The sequence below is a fragment of the Pinus tabuliformis genome, chromosome 5_2 (genome assembly GCF_031772625.1).
Source record: "Pinus tabuliformis cultivar Carrire ecotype Pingquan chromosome 5_2, CPIR1, whole genome shotgun sequence".
Taxonomy (NCBI): Eukaryota; Viridiplantae; Streptophyta; class Pinopsida; order Pinales; family Pinaceae; genus Pinus; species Pinus tabuliformis.
The window spans coordinates 467,498,892-467,510,975 of record NC_142306.1 but is presented as its reverse complement, the minus strand read 5'-3'; positions in this window follow the sequence as shown (position 1 = coordinate 467,510,975).

The following is a 12,084-nucleotide window of genomic DNA, read 5'->3' as shown; positions in this document are numbered from 1 at the left end:
ATTGTTGAGCATTATATTGTGGAGGCTGAAAAGAAGAAGTTGGGTCTGAAAACATACCAGATTGTCTTGGCTGCCACTGGCGGTGCTGGTTGATCAAATACACTGATTCTGGTTCTTCCTCTGCTTCCTTGTATACAGCTTTTAATCCAAGAAGTGAGGGGCAGCTTTCCGTAAGATGATCGCTTGTAAAGATGGCACATGTTTGGACTGTATCCAGTGGACACTCCTTGTGACTATGTTTTTTTCTGCATCGGGGGCAGAAGATTGCCAAATTCTGTTCTGCCTCCATCTGCTTCTGTTTGGCCTGCATAATATAAAGTTGTGTAGTTAGTGTCTCTAGAATATCAGTTTTAAAATTTTCTAATAAATTTCCAATCTCCACATGCATTACTCCTTCTGTTGATATTTTATTGTCTCTTGCAAACCGATCATATTCTGTCGGTTTTATTCTTGTGCTGCCTCTCGAACTCTTGATGCATAAATCAATAATGTCAGCAAAATTCTCTTGATAAATATCCCCTTTTCCCATGATGTTTAATGTTTCAATCCACTGTTCCTTCATGCCCCTTATCAATGCAGTTTTTAACACATTATCAGGTAAAGGTAGTGATGCATAAGGAGATCTTTGTAAATTGTATTGAAAACGTTCCACATATTCTTCTAATGTTTCGTTCGGTTTGGCTGTCATTTGGAATATTTCGTCTTTCAATTCTCTAGACCTACAATAATCCTGATATTTTTTTAAGAAGGATTCTTTCATTTGATCCCAATTGTTGATGACCCCACCACCTAGTCCCATAAACCATCTTAAAGCAGCCCCCTTTAATGTAGAGGGGAATAATTTTAATTTCTGGGGATCGGTGGTGTAATCATATCCCCTGCACAACACATCAAATTCAAATAAAAATGCATCCGGATCTTCTGATGTGAGACAGTGAAATGTAGGGATATGTTGAAGAGGGATAGCTTTCATGGGCGCATTTGCTGCAGAATCCACTATAGGATATTGTAATGTAGAGGTTTGAGTATTTGGCTGGTTCTGAGCCATAGGGTCGAATATATGCCAATAATCTTTTGGGATATCTAGGAGGGTATTCCTAGGTTGAGAGGGAACAATTTTAGCAGGGATTGTTTTAATGGCACTTCCTTTATCTAGGATAAGAGGAATACCTGATGTCTGAGGAGATTGGACTCCTTCAACAATGATTTTCGCAGCGCTCCCCTTATCTGGGTTATTTAATGGCTGATCTGTTCCAATGGGAGATTTTGGTTCCTTGGTTTCCCCTATTTCTCCTTCTCCTTCACAAAAGTTGCTGAAATTCCCTTCCTGCAATAGTTCTGGAGTAGAATTTTCAATTTCCTGAAAGTCCTACTCTTCAGTTTGACTATGCACCTCAGCAAAGGCTACAGATGGTGATCCTGTGGCCTGAAGGGAACTAGTAGGTTGTTTAGAAATGATTTTCCTAGGACCTACTGATGGTTGAGATTATGTTTTCTTATAGATTTCGTCTATGAAAGTTGTTCGGCCAAGGGTCACCGGACCCTTAGCTTTTTCGTGTTTGGATGGAAGCTTAATATTCTTTTCTGGTTTTTTCTACTTAGTCATGCACTCAAATGAACTACTAAATTCTATTCAAACAAAGCAACAGCAAATCTGTTAGGAAAGCGGACAGTGGAGCAGGGCTTTTACATGCTCCGCACGCAGGTTCTTACCTTTCATTTTTAAGATCCAACTCTTCCCTAGCAGGTTCATACACTACTCTGAAAAAGACAAATGGCTACACTCTTTCCCCGGCAACGGCGCCAAAATGTAGAGCTATAAAAAGGGTCTCTTTCACCTCTAATTACCTCACATTAATATGTCAATCTAGGAGCATTTGGTTATTTCAAAGAGTGACTCAATCTGAGGCTATTTGTCAGAGTAATGCTAGTAGTACAGTGTTCTACAAAAATACAAGAGTAAACTGATGCTTGTCTATGACTAAGTTACTTCAAATGACTAAAGCACACACTCTTAAAGCTAGGCAACTTTATCAGTCAAGGGTTCGACAGCAATAGCCCATCCCTTTAGAAACTGATGGAAAGGAAATTAGAGCATGGACTACGGGTCTGGGAGCGAGGCAGTAAATTCCAAGGCTCACTATAGCCACAGATCGTCTCTCACACCAAATGCGAGTAAATGAAACAGCAAGTAAAAATGGAACGGCAAATAAGAAATTGAACAGCAAATCTAGAATGGAAAAGCAATGCTTTAAAATGGAACAGCAATTCTGAAATGGAACAGCAATCGAATAATTAAACCTCGGGAGCAGTAATCAAGCTTTATCCTATCAACTCAAATGCACTCATTGTAATCAAAACTCCAATCTTTCATTCTCCAAGCAAATCACGCAACACGCGCTAACGGAACAGCACTAATTACTAATTATGGAACAGCATTTGGAAATCATACACACACACAACACCCTTGAAAAGTAATCTGATTTAACACCAATCATCAACAAGAATTACAACTGTATTTCAAAATGGAACAACATTAATCCTGGATCATAAAGAACACATCTTTCAGATAATTTCCTTAACACAAATACACAGCATAAAAGCTCCGTAACAAAATGATAACAATGTTCAATTAAGTCTAATAATATTCAATCAACTCTGAAAGTATTGGTGATATAATGCAGAGCCAATATAAAGAACCTCAATGAACGAATCTTAACAAAGCATATGATGTAACTTATAAAGCATATCAGATTACCAACTAATGACGATAAGCAAACCACGCAGAAATCAAATCGTAGTGATACAGAAGCAAGTGTCCTCCGGGGCCGGGCCCTTAGCCTCAAGGGTACACCGCTTTAAGTTAATCCAGACGCAGAGATAAGATAATCACCAAGTTTATATTAATGCATGAAACAGAAAGTACAATGAGCCAAGTTCAACGAGACTCGATGATCAAAGTTCAATATTTAACAAAAAGTTACATAAAAGCATCATCCCCAAAGCTAACAGTGCCGTCCCTTTATATAAGGGTGACGGCGGAGATGTCTAAGCAATAAGATAAATAAAGCAGCGATCCCTCAGGATCGAAGATCCTGAGGGATTCGCCAAACTGTTAATCCTTAATCACTTCTTTTCTCCTCCACCGAGCTGGTGCCTTCTCCTCCTTTTCCGGACCGGTTTGCTTCAACCTGCTTAGTCTCGTTTGCACTCGGTCCTCCGTCAAAGGGACAACAGTTACCATGTTCTTGTCTTTTTCTTTGGAACAGTAGCTCCTCGTTTTTACCCTTTCCTGCACAGGAAAATGACAACTATCAGCGGTTAAGTCTTGCATACTAATTCCACATATTTTATCATAATTCTTTATTGTTTTCCACACTCATGATGTAAAAGATTCACAAGTCCCACTGAAAATCCATGGAAATGATCATTAAAAACATACCTTTTTAGGACTCCACATACCCATTTTGGAGAGAGGAACCATTGCCTTGTAGGTATAGGATTTGTGAATAACTCTCCTAAGGTGGAGGCCCACCAACATTGCCATGTGGGCTCTTCGCAAGTGTCGACAAATTAAATAAAAATCCATCCTTGGGTATATTGTTATTGTTGCATATTACATGTGTTACAATTATGTTTCTCTTTATATTCATTTATGTAATAACTTTATATGAATGTGTAGCCATGTTTAGGGTTTGGAATCTATTATTCTAATCAATTAATTGTTGGATTGTTTGCAACCTATAGTGTAGTTCCTTTTGCTGACCTTTGTTGCAGAAAGACACCAACAAACTGGCAACTCCACTGAGGATCTGAACATTTCAGGTCCTAGGTTGTAATATGTAAGGTTTTCTCACATGTTTCCTCCATTCATTATTTACATTTTTTATAATGTTTAGATCATTTTGGTACTTTTTCCCTTTATCGAATGTTTTATAAATCACAGTTCTTAAAGAAGCAACAAAGGGTAGATCTGGAGTAAACCCTAAAAACTAAAGTCTTGGGCACCCAATGCACTTTATGGGAATTTTTTTGCACTCCCAACAAATTTATGGGGTTGTTTTCTAAACTTTGAGTGCACTAAAAGGTCAAAAAATATCATTACAAAACTTTTCAAAAAATTTAAAAATTTTCCTATTTTTTCCAACTATCTGTCTACTATAGGATTTAGGGCTTCCTTTTTCACAGCAAGACCATTGTAAACCTAGATCTTTTCAGCTCCCAAATCTCAGGAGGAAGAAATAGACCCCTACAGGGATTTTAGTACTTCTATATCAAGTCAAATTTAGGGAGTTTGTTGTTGTAGGCTAGTAGAAACCCTATCACTAGATTTTTTAGATCGATTCACCTACTTATTCCTTATGTTTTATGAGCTAATAACATTCCCATTTCATTATTAATGGCTTCCCCTTTCTTTTCTCTTTGGATCCCCCTTTGGTTATAGGTCTTTTAGAGGTTTGGTAATAGCCCAGAACCATTGTTTACTTGTTATTACCTCTGCAAAATGTTGGTTGTAGGTTAATAACTTAGAACTCATCATTATTCTTGGTTGTTTACCTATCCTTTTATTCCTCCTTTTTTTCCTTCTTTTTCACCTCAATTGTGCTTGCATGAAACCCTTATAGGATAGGTAATTTCTTGATTAATGGCAAACACTTTTTACTACTCATTTACAACACTATCTTTTTTGTTTTTTCAGTAGTTAATTACCTTTAATTTCATTGCAAATAGCTCTTATTTTTAGTTGTAGCACATTTCACTTGCACACAATTACTCACCACTAAAATAAATGCTGGTTCATGACCCCACGATAAGCCCATAAAATCAATCTTAATCTAACACACATTGATTAATCCCCCTTTAGGTTAGGCGAAGTGGCATAGGCATCCAAATAACACCCATTTTTAACTATAGATTGAAACGTAGAGGTTGGCCTTAAGGAGCTTAAAATCCTTCACCATATAGTGGTACAAAATCAATGCGCAGAAAAAGCCCGTGAAGGGGGTAAGGCTTAGACTGTAGATACTAGTGGTTCCCCTTGAGGCTCCCAACTCTTGGTTTGGAATCTAGTTCCATAGTTGATACCCAAAAGCTAAGATTATCTCACCCTCACAGGAAGAAGGTAACCATAGAGGCAAATATTCTAGGAAAACTACCCTATATGTGGTGGTAATGGGAAACAACTTCACCTAGGATAAATGTTTGCAAGTATACAAGACATCACCACCTGACGATTGTAAGGGTAACTATCTCTGAGACCTTCACTCAATCTTACCAGTCGTGATTACCCATCACCTAGGATGTTTGGAAGGCCATTTTAAAACGTAGCCTAGGGCTTGTTTGAGGAGTAGATGGTCTATTAGGCTAAAGTCTTTTTCTTTTTATAGAACAAGGTTTCTTAAGTTAAATTAGCATAAAAATCACAATAAAAACCACATTGCACCACTTATGAATGTAGTTTCTACTTGTTGTTTTGTTAATTTGATTCACTTCCTTATCCCTTTAGCCTCCTAGATTCAACCAAGTTTTATTACGTGCACTTTGTCCTAACACCATAGCTCTTATCAAGTACCAATTGCAAATATTAGGAGGCACTCACTCTCAATTTCCTCTCAAATTATTAGTTACACCTGCTTGATGAGTTAGGTTCTCTCCCACCAGCCCACCTCCAGGATCTAGCTCTTTTGATTCATCTAGTAGTTCCTATTCCTCTAGTTCCACCCAACCCCAACCCACTACTAGTATGGTGGGTGTCAACCTGGGTAGCAATTTTGACCCTAATGTGGGTGATAACATTGGAGATAATGTCAATTTTAATGTCAAAAATAACATAGGTCCCATTGTATGAACCAATGTAGGAACCACAGCTAGAAAAAACATAACTCAACCTTTCCTCCCATTTATGGCTAGCTTGAACCTCCTTGATTTGAGACAACTAATAAATTATTCTCTACTCCATGATCTGACATGGCCCCCTATTCTAACCAATATTCCCTCAAATATCTTCAATTTTGAGTGTAATCTAGGAGAGGACCCCTCTAACCATGTCTGATCCTTCCACAAATGGTGTTCTTCAAACTCCATCACCGAGGATTTAGTTCATCTTCATCTCTTTCAATCCACAATAACAAGTGTTGCTATGAAATGGTGCGTCGACCAACCCCATGGAATCCATTGAGTGTTTGCCACTATTGTGAATGCTTTTTTATCTTACTTTTAATCACTCATACACCATGATATGGGCACTGAGTTCCTAATCTCATATCATCAAAAACACTACCACTCACATCACTAATCACATTTAGGAGTGGTGTAGATGGTAGAGCTTATATACAAAGCTCCAAAACTCAATGATCACTTCTTCATGGATTAGTTCATGAAATCTCTCCTCTTCCCAGTTACATCTGATAGCATACATAAAAACATGTCCCCCATGTCCCATGTTGCTTCAATCCACTAGTCTTTAATATATTCCTATAGATGGTATGCATGTCAACCATGTTGGCCATTCTCATGGTGATGATTTAGAACCTTCTTCACCTTCTATATCAGGTGATCCCTTGTGGTCTTGCATTCTAGTCTTTAATTATAATTATGACATCATGGAGTCCCTTACCTGATCTGAACTTAAACAGGAAGGCAATAAAATATAGATATAAACATGAACATAGAGATGCAGCAGAAATAAAAATTCATTTCATTAATATCAAATACTGAAATATGCTTACAAACAGAATGGAAATAAGAATAGCTCGGGCGATGGTAGCTTATCTCTAAGAAGAGATGCAGGGGCTACATGCCTCTTAATTGTTTTACAATGAGGCTCGAAGGCCTATTTATTATTGAGAAACAATGGAAAACCCTAAACATCCAAAACCCTAACCCTAGGAGATGAAGCACCAAAACTATGGGCCCTGTTTGGGTAAATTGGTACATCAACTTCCCAGAGTCGTAACGTTGGCATGCGACCTTCATTTGACATACAAAATACCTCATTAGAAAGATCTACCTGAGGACTACAACTTCCAACTGGCCAACACTAATCAATGGCCTTTGTTGGCCCCAGTTTTCCAAAAAAAATACCTCATTTAGGGCCTCAAAATGGCTTTGGAAATTTAGAACCCGAAAAACTACCAAAAATAGTAAATTGTGCTACAATTAAGGAAACTAAAAAACCAAAAGAGACATTGGTGGGGATCCCAGTGGACTAGGTAGGTGGCCACCAACATCCACCTAGATCAGTCCTCCCCCCTTAGGAAACAATGGTCCCCATTTCATTGAATGCATCCATGAGATGGGGAAACTTCTGTTGAACTTGGTCCCTGGTGAGTCACTTGCCTTGGTGCAGGAGTTGGCCAGCTTTGACAACCCGAAATAGTTGAATCTTCTACTGGAGAGTGTTATTGACTTGTGTGTCCATAATCTGATCAGTTGTGGCCAATTCCATGAAGTCTAGGTTTAACTCTGTTGGTGTGAGCTATTCTGCAATGTCTTATGTGTCCAGTAATGGTGGGAAGTATGGTCGAAGATGGTCCACATTGAACATTGGTTTTAGGCCAAGGAATGGTGGAATGTTAAGCTCAAAAGCCTTGTCTCCCACAATCTTGGTAATGGTGTAAGGACCATATCGGAGTGGTCTCAACTTCCAATGGGCTCCGGTAAGGCGTTATTTCTGCAAATGCAACCAAACTTTCTCGCCCACCTGAAACTTGTGTGGCACGCATTGTTGATCATGTCGCTACTTGTACTTGGAATTTTCCATAATGGAGCAGTGATATATCGGCCCATTGGGTAGAGGTGCTCTAGGAGTTAGATCAAACGAATTCTTGACCTGACATTGCAAGGGTACCTCTGTGGGTGAGGAGAAGATGTCTATGTATTCTTCCACGACTATATCCACCTACTTCTGCTACATGGAGGAACCCTTCTCGAGGGCCATGGATGTGGCTACTCTCTTCCCCTTAATTTGCAAGTAAATCAGAAAGAAAATAAATTTCCTAGTCTGGGAGATGATCTTACTGCATTGCTTAGTAGACATCAAAGAGATGGTGGTAAGCAGAGCTACCTCTGGTATCCCATATAACGTATTACCTAAAGAAATAATAATAGAGCGAGGTCTCGACCCATATACAATGTGTCGCTTCCATAAGTATGGTTGTCATAATAATACATCACAAATGTCAATAGGAGCAACATCACACAATACCTCATTTGTGAAGGGCTTGATGTTGTAGGGAAGGCAGCACTATTAGCTGACTCGGAGATCTTGTCCTTGGTGAAGCCACCCCATGTTGTATGACTATGAGCGCGATGTGGTTGATAGGCCCAATTTCTTCACAACCTCTGCTGAAATGAAGTTATTTTGGCTCCTGTTAGTGTCAGTCTTTCCAGCCTTCCTACAGTGATCAAATATGCTCTTACAAAGTGATTTTGAAGTGTCAAGGTCAAATTTTGTCATTTCAGTAAGTCTTCAAGCAAAATTTGGTCACTAGGAATTAGGTCTAGGGTTTGCCCAAATGTCAGTCCATGTCATCATTCAGCTGAGTCTATCATCATTCATAGGGTTTTCATTATCATGTCAGTGTCTAATGAGTCATTTTACATCTTGTTCATGCTTCAGTTGCACCTAGGCAAGGTCATTTCCCTCTCCTAGGGTTTTGACGACAATATCTCTTGGGCGGCCAAGTCATCGGCAAAACTTGTATCCAGATGTTCATACACCTTCCCCTATCCTTAATATACCTTATCAAATGCTTCCCATCACTGAGATCCCCCAAAATCCTCATTTTTGCACAAACCCTAGTTTCTAGCTACAACCTGGCAATTTTCTAGGTTTGGCCTGTGTTTTGCCCTTTTGGACTCCTTCCCCTCTCTCAATATCTGAGATTTGACTTTCCCCTGCTTCCTAACATCCCTCCCTACTCCCCAAAATTTCCCCAAGAATTTATAAGCCCCTTATCCCCTTCATTTCGCTTCATTTCGACAAAATTCCTTGTTTCACACATCGGGACAAGTTTCACTCAAATGATGTTTCAGAGAAATCAAAGATGAATTTTGGGAAACTGAGAGAGGTTTTTGTCCAAAACATGCCAAGGAAGAAAAACCTCCTTCACTTTTTTCACAGGTGTCATGGTTTGAGAGAAATGTCAAGAATACCGTTGCCTCAGGAGAATCAAAGACACCTCTAAAGTGACCTTGGGAAAATCAAGTTTTCTCCTAGCTTGGTTGGCCAAATTATTTTCTTGATGGGTAAAATGATAACTAGACACAAAGATATTTCCAATGAGCTATCATGAGCTCAATTTGGGGTTGAGAAAGGCATTCAAAAGTTGACTGCAACAGCACTCTTCCTTGAGGTAGCCTCATTTGGCACTTTTTGACCAGTCTTGGGAGATTTGATTTTTGACAGGTCAAATGAACTCCAAATTGAAAAATTCCAGTTGGGTTGGAAAGTAGACTCAAATAGCTTTCTAACGAGCTATCCTGCACCTGATTCTGACACTAGGAACGCCTCCAAAAGCCTCCTGTAAAAGCGCGCGACCCGTCAGGACACCTTTGCCAGTGCAAAAATTACACTGGCACGACCCGTCAGGGGCGCGCGACCCGTTGGGGATTTCTCCACAGAAATTTGCCAATAAACTTGCCAAGGAGCCACAAATTGCCAAATTTTGTAAGGTAGGCCCTCAAATCATGAAAAATTGTTGCTTCTTACAGTTTAAGAAGATCATGATTATATTTGTAGAGGTCTCCATTTGCAAGTAGAAGTCTCCATTGTGCTTTGGCTTGAAGTTGTCAAATTGCTAGGGTTTTATGTGCTGTTTTGAGGTATCCCTTGTCTTCCCTATTTTTCACCTCCCATTCCATATTCCCTATCATTTTTATTTAAATTTCCCTTCCACAATTGCTAAGAGCCCTAAACCCTACCCCTCTTCCTAAGAAATCAAAAAATTAAACCCTAACCCTACCTCCCATAACATCCTTGCAAATGAAATTGTATGATGATGTATATGTCATGCACAGCACCACCACCACATCCTGATATTGTTCACGAGGAGGAAGGACCATCACAGCAGCATGACATCCCCGTCACTAGACATGTCAGCTCCTCACCTTTGGTTACTTATCAGAGAGGCCAGAGGGCCTTGCTTGCAGCAACTCGGCGAGTACTATCTCCACAGCAGGTGGAAGGGGTCTCGCCTTCATCTTTAGCTCAGCGAGTGTTATCTCCACATCAGGTGGAAGGGGCCTCGCTTTCTTCACCAGCACAGGTACCAGAGAGGGGCAAAGAGCCCATGATTGATGAGGGTCCATCAGGAGTTCCCGATGTTGAGTTTGTTGATCTTGAGACTAGTTCTCCTAGCCAGGAGGCAAAGGAGATCATTCAGCATCTCAGAGCTGAAAATGATGCTTTGCAGAGGAGATTTGAGGGTGCCCAATGGACCATCACCTACCTGGAGCAGTGCAACAAACAGTTGGAGGAGGAGAAATCACTTGATGAGTTATGGAGGATTCGTAGTGACCGAACCTTGAACCGTAGAAGACCCGGTGACCCACTGCCTGCTGACCGAGAGTCTATGCTCATTCAAGAGAACGCACACTTGGAGAGGTTGTTGGCTAAGGCCAACCAAGATAAAAAGTTGTTGAGGAACATGAAAAACCATTACTGGGCAAGAATGCATGTGTGCAAGGCCAAAATGAAGATGTTTCAAAGGCGGTTGTCCGAGGCCCTAAAAGGGAAAAAGAAGACCAATCCACTCCGTATCTTGGTTGAGGCTTCACTCAAAGATCATGGCACTCAATAGCCTAGCCACAGCTCAAATCCCAAAAAAAATTGAGAATTTTGGGTAATTTTGGCATTTTTTGGTAATTTACAGGTTTTGGCTCTTTAACGGGTCTCACCCCCCGTGAGACCCTTCATCATGGCAACTCCTTTTCACAAAAACTCAGCATTTCCTGATTTTTTATGCAAAGTTACATATGCCCATGGATGGACTTGAGTTTTTATGGAGTTTTGGGCCTCCAGAAAGTCAAAATACATGCAAAATTTGACTTTCTGCCACTTTTTTGAACTGCAGAAAGCTGTCTTGGGAGAATTGGTTTTTGACAGGGCAAATGAACTCCAAATTCAAAAATTCTAGTTGGGTTGGAAAGTAGACTCACAGAAATTTCCAACAAGCCCACTTTTGCTCAATTTGGCCACCTGAAAGTACCCCAAACAGAGCTCCAAAGGGGCGCGACCCGTCAGGCAGGGGGGCGCGACCTGTCAGGCAGTTTTTTGCCAGATTGCACTGTACAGCCCAGAAAACGCAGATTTGACTCAGTTTGACTTTTTGGGGTTGAAGATGATTATCTTTGATGTAATTATTGTAACTCTAAGACACTTTTACTCTTGTTTAACACTTCTAGAAGTTTCATTCATTTAATGGGTAAATTTGTAATGTATGAATTGGTTTCCAAGTTTATAGAGGCAAGTTGTTTTGACTGCCTAGTTTGTAGTGCTTAGTTTAGAAGTGGTTGAAACAGCTCCTAGGATAGTGAGCTCGACCCATGGAGGCAGGGAAAGAGGTTAGATCATCTATATTATGTATTTTCTTGCTCATTTTCATGGTTGGACTCTTGAGGGAGAAGCTATCATTGTATTATTCACTGTATCTCTGCAATTTTTGGCTAAGGAAGACCAGGGTTTTGCAGTCCTTTTTGGGATTCTTGTGGTTTCATGTATTGATGGAGTGATTCTTAATGTTCTTGTAAGTGTGTTATGTGATTCATCTCCTTTCTTTCCTTCTGCATATTAAACAAATGAAGTGTTAAAGCAAGAACTCATGCTTGCCATGCTCTGCTTTTAAATTTGTTTAATTTCAATGTTTTCTACTGTCTAAAGAGAATTCAAAGTGATTGTTTGCTCTCTTTAGCTCTTCATCTTTCTTTCCTGACCATTCACCTCAGTTAAAGGCATCAATGATGTCTCCTACCTCGCCCCAAGGAACCCCCTGCAGAAACTGTGTCCAATCCCCGCACCCAAAATTGCCCTCTCCTCAATTTGCCACCAAAAACCCAAAAAACCCCAAATCAAACTCTTTGATC